The following is a 10,134-nucleotide window of genomic DNA, read 5'->3' as shown; positions in this document are numbered from 1 at the left end:
AGGCCTCCTCCTAACTTGTAGATGGTCCAGCTTGCAGTGTTCACCCATGAAAGAAAGTGAGGACCTGTTGTCATCCTTGTAACTCCACAAACACTCCCAGTAGGTTACAAAAAGTATCTCATTTGGGATTAGGGTTCAATGTATGAATTTTAGTAGAGACAGAAATATGAACTCTGAAATATTAACATTTCTTGTACCATTTCCCTGTATTTCAAAAGGCCCTACTTAACCAAATCAGGAGAAATTGATTTATTTCATTTGTATTTGCTGTTAATGAGACTGTACTATAACCTGATTATATTCATTAGGAAGCGCTGATTTTTAAGATTAGTGGAAAATATTTTTCTGTGGATTGATTTATCTTAAAATATGATCTATTATACTTAAGTATGATACTAATGCAAAAAAATCATAATGTAAATATTTTCAGAACAGATACACAGGGTTTGTCCAAAAGAAAGATAATCAAAGGAACAACAGCAAATAAAAATCAAAACCTTAGAATTTGAATTTCCTACATTTAAAGTTTTAAACTAAGCTTACTATTATATTTTAATTAACATAAATGAAAAACTTATAAATGAATTTTTATAAAAGAAAAAATTAAGAAAATCCATCATATCATTAAAAATTAAAGTAAAAAGATATTGACCAGTCAAACTGAAATTAACACTTTGAGCACTTAAATTTAAAAGTACAGAAATAGGGGCTGGGGATTTAGCTCACCTGCCTCACAAGTGCATGGTCCTGAGTTTGATCCCCCATACCAAAAAAAAAAAAAGTACACAAATATAAAACAAAATAAGTTTAACAAAAGTAGAACTGAAATAACTCCATAGTTTTAAATTCAGTGGAAAAAGAGTGGAGACTAAGTTCTACAACGCATGAATAAAAAATGTTAGAATGAAAGCTAATTACATGCGATACATATGATAGAATCACAAATTTAGTTAATGGTACAGCCTATGTATTAACCTAAATTTGTATTTTTAATTAAGAAAGGATGACAATTAAAAGAAATTCAATATGGGTCCAAACCATATGAAAAGCTAGGTTAAAACTGACATAATATGTAAATGAAAAACATCAACCTTTTTTTGTTGCTCATAGTACTGAAATAACATAGCATAAGTAAATATTTAAATGTATTTGATCTTTGCCCTTTCCTAAAAATTTAATCTGTTGGCAACATCGCAATGAAATAATTTTATTTTTATCCTGGATAGAATTGCCTGTTCTTTTTTCCACTTGACCCTAATCAGGCCAATGTCAATTCCATTTCCTACTTATAATTCAGGACACAATATTTCATTTGAGAGATAATGCATGTTCTAGACAAGCTAGTGAATTTGAATAAGGATATGTCCCATGGAAATTTGCCACCATGCTAAGAGAAAATTGTGTTTATTTTTTGCCCATGAGATGGCTTACACAATAAGAGAATGGTGAAATATAGTGAGTATGATAGATAAGATATATGGTTGTGAAGAAAGATTAGAGAACAGAAGGAAATTATTATAGCTCTCATATTCTTAGGTCTATTTACTTCTGGGCCCCAGTCATACCATAATGACGAGTTTCAGATAAGCCTAAAGTCAAGAATCGTCAAAGAATAACAAGCATACAGCCAAATGAGTCTTTGTGATAGGGTTATATAATTAAATACCAAGATTCAATGGAACATACTCATATACAGTTTCATAATGGCCAAGAATTTTTTTTAAAAAGATACAGCACAAATAAACATTGAGAACTGAGACCCCCAGGCTCTCTCTCCCAGCTTCCCAGGATGCACTTGTCTGGATGGTAACTATGAAGTATGTTCAAATCATCTTAGATTAACAGGAGTTTATGCAAATTTTTCAGTGTACCTATTTAAAATAGATATAGCCGTCGATCTACACATACATAAAATTAAAACCTAGCTTGTTCTAGGAATCACTAGAGAAATTTAAGATCTTAAATGACATGGTATAATGATCTAATGCATATCATTCTTGACCAAAAGATATTACCAGACATTGAGACAAGGCTGGAGATGAGTGTGGAGCTGACCTAGTCCACCAGGAAGATAGCTTTATTTTATAATCAAACACAAATGATTTAGGCAAAAATGTGGAGTATTTATGTATTGGTTTTCTATTACCTGGTTTCCCAAATATCTCAAAGAATATTTCACAAAACATTTTAAGTAATTTCATTCTAAATTCACATATTCAAGGAAATAGATCAACAATTACTAAATCACTATAAATTTGTACTAGAATTGAATAATTAAATAAATGGCAAATTGTGAAGGTTTTGTCATTGTGAAAGGCAGAAGTTACAGATACCAAAAAGAAAAAGTAATTTAGTATATGTGGTCAAGTATTTGATTTGGCAGTACCAGTGTGGTCACATTTAGTTAAATATAGATTCACACCCATACATGGGCGAATATCGAGTATATTCTCTTGTCTGTAAAATGTTTGTGCCCAATGAAAGGAAAATTCCAGTAACAATCAAGACATCCAGTGCCAGATCTTAGTTTCTAATGTTATTTTTCTATATCAGAGGATATATGTACTTTTTGAGGAAATTTCTGATTCTACAACTGAGACAGAGGATATGTAGGATAAGAACCTTGCAATTTCATTTAACCCTATAACTCTTAAATTTCCCAGAAGAAAGTAAAAAAAAAAAATCACCCACATATGATATTCCCTAAAATGAATATGAAACACAACCTACAGTTTAACATTGGTAAGACATAGTATTGTACTCCATTTGTAGTTTCAGTAATCTACATCATTTGGTATATCCACCCCCCCTTCTCTCCCACATCTTTCCCTGTCATGCTTTGTCCATCTTTCTCTCCTACACTGGGAACACAAAATTCTGAACACTTCTTCAAAATAAGGGAAGACAATATGGCTGCAGCTATTTCCATGTTTGTTTGCCAATTTTTCTCCCACTACATTTACAGCTTTTTTTATGGAGCTTTCATTTCATAGTGCATAATAGAAAAAAAATGTGAATAGATTAGGCAATGTCTCAGTTACATACTGCTCTTGTAATCCGAGACACAGTTCCGGGGATTATTGCAATATTAAAATTTAGATAAAGGAGTCATGAAAAAGATGCATTGGACATACACGAGTAACTATTATCATTAATTTAAAAGTTATTTTTCATGGCAAGACATAGTTTGGCTATAATATTCTAGAGTATGCATGAAAAAGACAATGAAAAAAAGGTATTGGGTGATGCTTCTGTCAAAAGTCGTGCATTGTATATATATTTGATTACACAGCTACATTTTCAAAAGTATTTTCTACATAAAATCTCATTGACTTCAATTAGAATTTGCAATCTAAGTACACCATATGGCTTTGCTTAAAAGCAATGAGACTATTAAATTTAATTACTTTAATATGTGTCTCGCATAGTAAAGGTGCTTGTTAAAGGAGCAGGATTATATGAGAATTATTTCCAGTAAAATTGAAAACTGAGAAGATGGCTACTGTCTGGTGGTTACTAATTGACAGTCAATTCCACAAGAAAAGTAATTTTCAGTAATACTAAAAAATAGCATGCAGAGAACAATGTCACTTTCCTAATTTTATTGCTGCAGTATATAGCAATACTTGAATTTAATGTAAATTAACACTACTGCTCAAAAAGCGAAGCATTTCTTCTGCTACTTGAAAGTCTCAACAACTTTCCTCACAAGGAAGAAATATATGTGTGTGTGTGTGTGTGTGTGTGTGTGTGTATCTATACATATATATTCTCCATAAAACCAGATATGTTCCATACAAAAATGTAAGAATATATTGATACCATTACAATAATCTCCTCCATTTTGTTCCATTAAAAATGTTCCATTAGAATCTCTAATAAAATCAGACACACAAGCTAATAGAAACTGGTTCCATTTTACTGCTCTAACCCAGTTTGGCCTTGGACTAGGAGTAGTAAATCTATGGCAAGATGGGAATCATGCGGCTTTTCCAAAGTGAAACTTTTCATTAGCCCCAGCAATTTTTGCCATGAAATCATTGAAATTTATTCACTGTTGCAAGGTAGATGAAATTTATTTTTTTAAAAAGCAGCTTAAATTGAGATACATAATAAAATATCTAAGTTTTACAAAGATTAAAAATAACTAAAGTAAACAATTAATGAGTAATATAAATATGCCTGTAGGATAAAGCATGGGAAACTGTTTCCTTCCCTTTTCTTGCATTCTGCTTTTACATCATCAAATTAAAATTAAATAAAACTTATTATTTCCCAGCCTGTTCGGCAAGAAAAGAAAAATCAGGAATATCTGGAATTCCAAATTGTAATACAAGAGAAATAACTCTTGTTCTTAAAGAAAACTAGAAACAATCTAGAATGTAATCCAATTAAACTAAAATAATTTAGTATTACAAAATGTATTAAAAGTGGCAAGGTTTATTTGGGTGACTTCTAAAAAGTAATATTTCCTTTATCTACATTAACTTTTATTTCTTGTGACTTCTGTGGTGGTCAGGTTTCCGTTACTGTAAGAAACACCTGGCATAATCTGTCTGTAGAGGGGACGCTGTGTTGAGCTCACAGTTTGGTCGTTTCAGTACAGGCCCTTGTCTCCATTGCTTCCTTGCTCCATTGCTTTTGAGCCTGTGGCAAGGCAGCACATCACGGAGGGAGGGAGGGATGGCAGAGTGAAGCTGCTTCCCTAGTGGTCAAGGGAAAAACAGGGGGAAGCAAAGATTGGGCCAGGCAACACCCGTTCAGCATTGTCTTCAGTGACCTGAAGACATTCCAGTAGACCCTACCCATTGAAATTTCCACCACCTCCCAAGGCAGCAAGTTAAAAAACAAGCTTTTAACAAATTAGCCTGTGGGGCCATTCCAGATCCAAGCTCTAGCAGTTTCCTTTAAAAATCAGTGGTTATTCTTAGTCAACGATGGTTGACTGAATAAAGATGATTGTTATTGCTCACATTAGAATTCCATTAAAAACCCTATTTTTTAATCATCATAACCTTCATTGCCGAGAAATCCTGAAAATGTTCCTGTTACATCAGATATTTCTGGCAATATGATGATAATGATGGTAGAGATAGTTAATTGCAATGGACTAAGTATCCATATTCTGTAGAAGCAAAATAAATTTCCTCCCACCCAGCCTCAAGTAAAAAAAAATAAATGTTTTACCTTCAGATCACATTGGGGTTAGCTCCAAATATAGAGGCAGCCAGACAATAGGGTTTACTTTTCATTTTATTTTGTTTTGTTTTGTTTGTTTTCAGCCAGTGGCCCTGAGGCTCTTAATAGAGTAAACAGAAGGCTAAGATCTAGCTGTGTGGGTCACCTGTTTCCCTTAGGAGCTTGTTTTTGCTAACCCTATATATCTATACCACACCGATCTGCCTCTCAGAAGCTCAGGGTAGTACTAGGGCTTAGTCATAAATGCTGGACACTTTGCCCACCAGTAGTAGCTATCTGCAGTCTAAAGAGGTACTTTTTTTACTCAGTATTTGCTACAACTTATGTTTATGCACCACTGAGTCACTGTGAGAAGAGCTCCATTAATCTTCGTCAGAGGCATACAACATGTAACTTCCATTAGGAAAATATATGATGTAAGTAAACAACATGTGTCAGTAGAGGCTCCCATTTAGAAATACAAAATTACTTGTCATTTTAGGGAAGCCAGTAGTGTAAAGGAGAAATAAATGTAACAATTCTCCAAGGAAAGAGATAAGATGCTGGGAAAATAGCATGCATTTTAAATAACTTAAAGTGAGATCTTCAAAGTGACAAATGATAACATCTTAGTAAAATTAAGATTAGGCTCTTATGGAAAAGCAGAAGTCAGATTTTTAAAACTAAAATATATAACTGTCACAAAGCAGATAAAATGAAAAATAGGCTTTTCCCATTTTAATATATCTCTTTAGGCCTTTCACTTTTCAAAATTAAAATACAGGGACAAAAAGAATCTGACCATGTTGTATTTCATGATGTTAGTGCAGAAAGTAAAATATTTTACTAATACTAAAAATATTTTCCTAACAGAGACAGCATCTCATATTCATACATAGAATAAGAGTAAATACTAATAAACACTGAGCAAAGGGAGCAACAACTCTTTAAATGCTCAGCCACAGTTCAACGTCTTTGTCTTGACACAGTGTTCCTTAGCACATTTCCAACACTGCGCTTTCTTCCATTGTTCTCACATAGCCTTGAAGGATGGACCAAGTTAGCCTGTGTGATGAGAGATGATATCACTAAATTCAAAATCAACTTTAGGCTTCTGTGTTTTCCAGAAGAATATGTGTTTTCTACAGAATCAAATACCTAAGAATTAAGGGTTTAAGAAAAAAGTATTTTCTTATTTAAATATCAATGCTTAAACTTTTATAAGGGTTCCACTGATTTTCCCCCCAAATTATATTATTTAAAGGAATGTCCAAATATCTAGGGGAAACATCAAATTTTAAATAGTTGATTATCCTGGCCTCTGTCATTTTCCTTATAGTTATGAAAAATCATTCTCTGAGAAACTAAAAGTCTTATTTTTTTAATTAGATGAGATGAGGTAGCCAAAAAACATAGCTCAAGTATATACTTATCCTCATTTTTAGAAAATGATTGCTCAGTTTTAAAATATAAGAAGCAATCATTTGTTTATTTTCCCCTTTGAGGACATACAAATACATGTTTAAGTAGGCCTGGATGCATTGGAAAACCCGTGAAGTGTTCAGATACTGTGAAGCAATCCTAGCACAATGCTCAGTTTTATCAATGTATTTTTTAAGTAATGGCACTGAATTAGAGAAAGAGCTTTATGATCTCGGTATGGCTACTGGACAGGATTTTTTTCCTAACATTATACCATTTCCCTTATCCCCAGCTAGTAATATATTTCTTTTGAGTCTATAAAGGCAGTAAAATCAATCTTATAATGTTGTCAATCTATTTCTACCTATGTGTTCCCTGGTTTTATATACCACCAAATATTTTATTTGTGACTTCTTACCATTTTCTATGACTGGGCTAAATTCTTCCTTTGCAAAGTTTTTTTTTTTTTTTTTTTATTTCTATTTCTTTGGTACCAGGGATTGAACTTGGGACCTTGTGCTTGCATGGCAGGCACCAGAACCACTGAGCTAAATCCCCGGCCCATCCTTTGGAAAGTTTTTAAATCACATTTTTCCCATTGTGATATATCCATAAATTTAATCTAACCTCTCCTATCATGAGAATGTAATATTATAAATAATAATTCTAGATACTTTACTAATTGAAGTATGTAAAAGAAAATCCAGACTGGCATGGAGTTATTTTGGAGTAAAGGAATTAATGGCTTTGGAATGAATGTAGCTCGAGGAAGATGTTCACAATCATTTGTCTGAAATTTGGACACTAAAAAACTGTCATGGAAAAGACCTCAGCCATGAAGATCTCAGATTATTTGTTGTGTCTAAAGGAAGTCTTTGCTCATGTTAATGTTACCATGATGATACATAATTTAAGAGGTAGATTTAATTTGCAGTCATAAAGAATTGTTCATCTTAAATATTTTAAAATATTCAAAAATGCACCTAATTTAAAAAATACCCACTTGAGTATGCATGGCTTTAGTATGCGAAGCCATGCATCTGAAAGACACAGGATGCTTACAGTGCTGATGCTCCAGTGTCTGCAGTCCACTTGAGCATCCAAGGTCTGGATGCAAATCATAACCAATCCTGCCATGAAATAATCATCATTGATCTTCCAAATCTAGGATGTGTGTTTTTCATTGATCATCTGTATTCATTCAACAAATCCTCATAATAACCTTAATTTCTTTAGGTATAATAGATGTAAATGTACTATACATATTAAGAAACTAAGGCTTATAATAGCAAAAAGTTAATTTTTCAAAGTCAAGGAGCATTATTTCATCCAAAGATTTCTCTATCCAAGGTGTAATTTTGTTATAGAATCTTTGGTTCAGTTTTTATGCTTTTCTAATAAAAAGTATCTTACATGTAATATCCTCAGTATAGTATTTATCTTTTAGTTTTTTAAATAACATCGAAGTATCTCTCTACTCATATCCTGCCACAAGACAGACACTGATACTCAGTGTGTTATAATATCCTATATCAATAATTGGATTGTAAACCTGAAGTGATGATGGACACTCAAGAAAAAAGAGTTTAAATGGAAGCTGCCTTTATTGCAATGCTGTCAAAACAAATATCTGAGTTTCAGCAAAACAAAACAGAAGAATGGAATATATGGTTGACACTGCTTATGTTTTTTATGTTTAAAAGTTCTTTCTGGTAAATATTTTCCACTTCTTTACAATTTTATTTTACATGATCAAAATATAACAATATCTTAATACATGTAGTAGATCCTAGTACCACATTTCAAAAATATTAATTTCACTTGAGACTTCAATTCCTATAAATATGCTAGACTTTGTGTTAGAACAACATTGGTCCACTTTTCTTCATAGAAGAACTAAAAGGAATGCACCAGAACTTTCTGAAGTGTCTACTGTATTATATGACAAATTCAAATGATCTAATTTGAAGGATGTTCTTTGTTATAAAAAATCATGACAATGAAAAACTATCTTTAAATTATAGTCTATTTCTGTTGCATGATCTGCTTTTATAGAAGAGTTCTATAATATATGAAGTAAGCTAACTTATGCAAACATTCTTAGAATTCACTAGAAAAGGTTTTGTTATCCAAACTCACATGTTGCAGCCATCAGGTTCACAACCTTACCTTTAGCTATTTTCTACATATGCATTTATATGACTGTATCCTTTTATCTTTTTATTATATATTTACTTATATAGTTATACATATATAATAATTAACTTTTTTAACATTTTCTATATTCAAGAATATGAATTGTACTTTTTATAGCATTTTGCCAGTTTCTGAGACTGTGGTCTTTAGATATCAAATGCAGATATAGTTACTGAATCATATAGCATTTAAAAAACAAAAGCATGATGCATTTTGGTTACTAATTAAAAGCAACTTGCCTAGGAGCAGATATTTGCTACCTGTTGCCAAGCAGTTACTAGATATTGATACAACAGAGATTTGTACCTGATTACAAAGATGAGCAGTGATGGTCAATATTTTTATACTTCAAAATTGTACATTTGTATCAATAGTATCTGTGAAAGAGTTGTTCAAACATATCCCATATACACACCTCAAGAAAATTTGAATTTCTAAAAAATTAAAGACCAATAGAGGCCATGTACACACTATTGTTTATATTGTTAAGTAATGAGAAATGCACTATGTTCAAATGAAGGCCCTGGTTGTTACCAGCCAGTGCAAAAAAGACAGTACCGGAGAGATTTTAAAGACAGAATGTGTCCTGGATATTACTATCTGCTTCATCATTAAATGATGTCTTCTCTAATTGCACACATATTTTATTAGTTTTGGCATACTTTCTTGCTTGTAGGAATTTGAATTTCAAAACTTTATCTTCTTAAAAGAAAATAGTAAACAATAATACTGTAGTAAAGAAAACAAAAAAATTATTTATATCTCAGAAACCCATGTTTCTGAATTTTATGTGTTTTTCATTACAAAAATATTTTATATATATTAATTCTAGTGTAAATACAACATACATTACCATCAACATGCAGACTAAAAAATGAACATTTCGTAGGGAGGAGAAGGCAGCATAGCCTGACCAGTGTGGCTAGCACAATGTCAATAACCACATGCTTACTCATGATATGATGGATTTGAGGAGGTTGCCCTTTATGGGGCCTTTGCATGCTTTTGCTATATGTCCCTAGGTCCTGTGAACCATAGTTCACCCCAGAAGCAAAGGCTAAGATCCTGATTGCTTTAGGTTGTATCAATTGAACAGTTATATTCAGATATCAGCTTACCCTTATAAGTACCATGCTGAGAGGCTCTTCCCCCCGCCACTTGGTTCACTGTTGTTTGACATTCTCTGCTTCTACAATACTATGAATAAACCTCTGCTTCATATTACTTGTACTTTCTGAATTTCTCATTCTGTGCCAGAGAGATCTTTAGTTTCAATTCAGCCTTGTCTCACTGCCTGCATGCTTGCCAGGGTGAAGAGTCAGAACTAGGGGAATAGAG

Source organism: Heterocephalus glaber, unplaced genomic scaffold (assembly GCF_053883595.1).
Source record: "Heterocephalus glaber isolate CG9 unplaced genomic scaffold, H.glaber_assembly_v1.0 deba00001538, whole genome shotgun sequence".
Classification (NCBI taxonomy): domain Eukaryota; kingdom Metazoa; phylum Chordata; class Mammalia; order Rodentia; family Bathyergidae; genus Heterocephalus; species Heterocephalus glaber.
The sequence above is the reverse complement of the archived record's forward strand: the minus strand, read 5'-3'. Positions refer to the sequence as shown.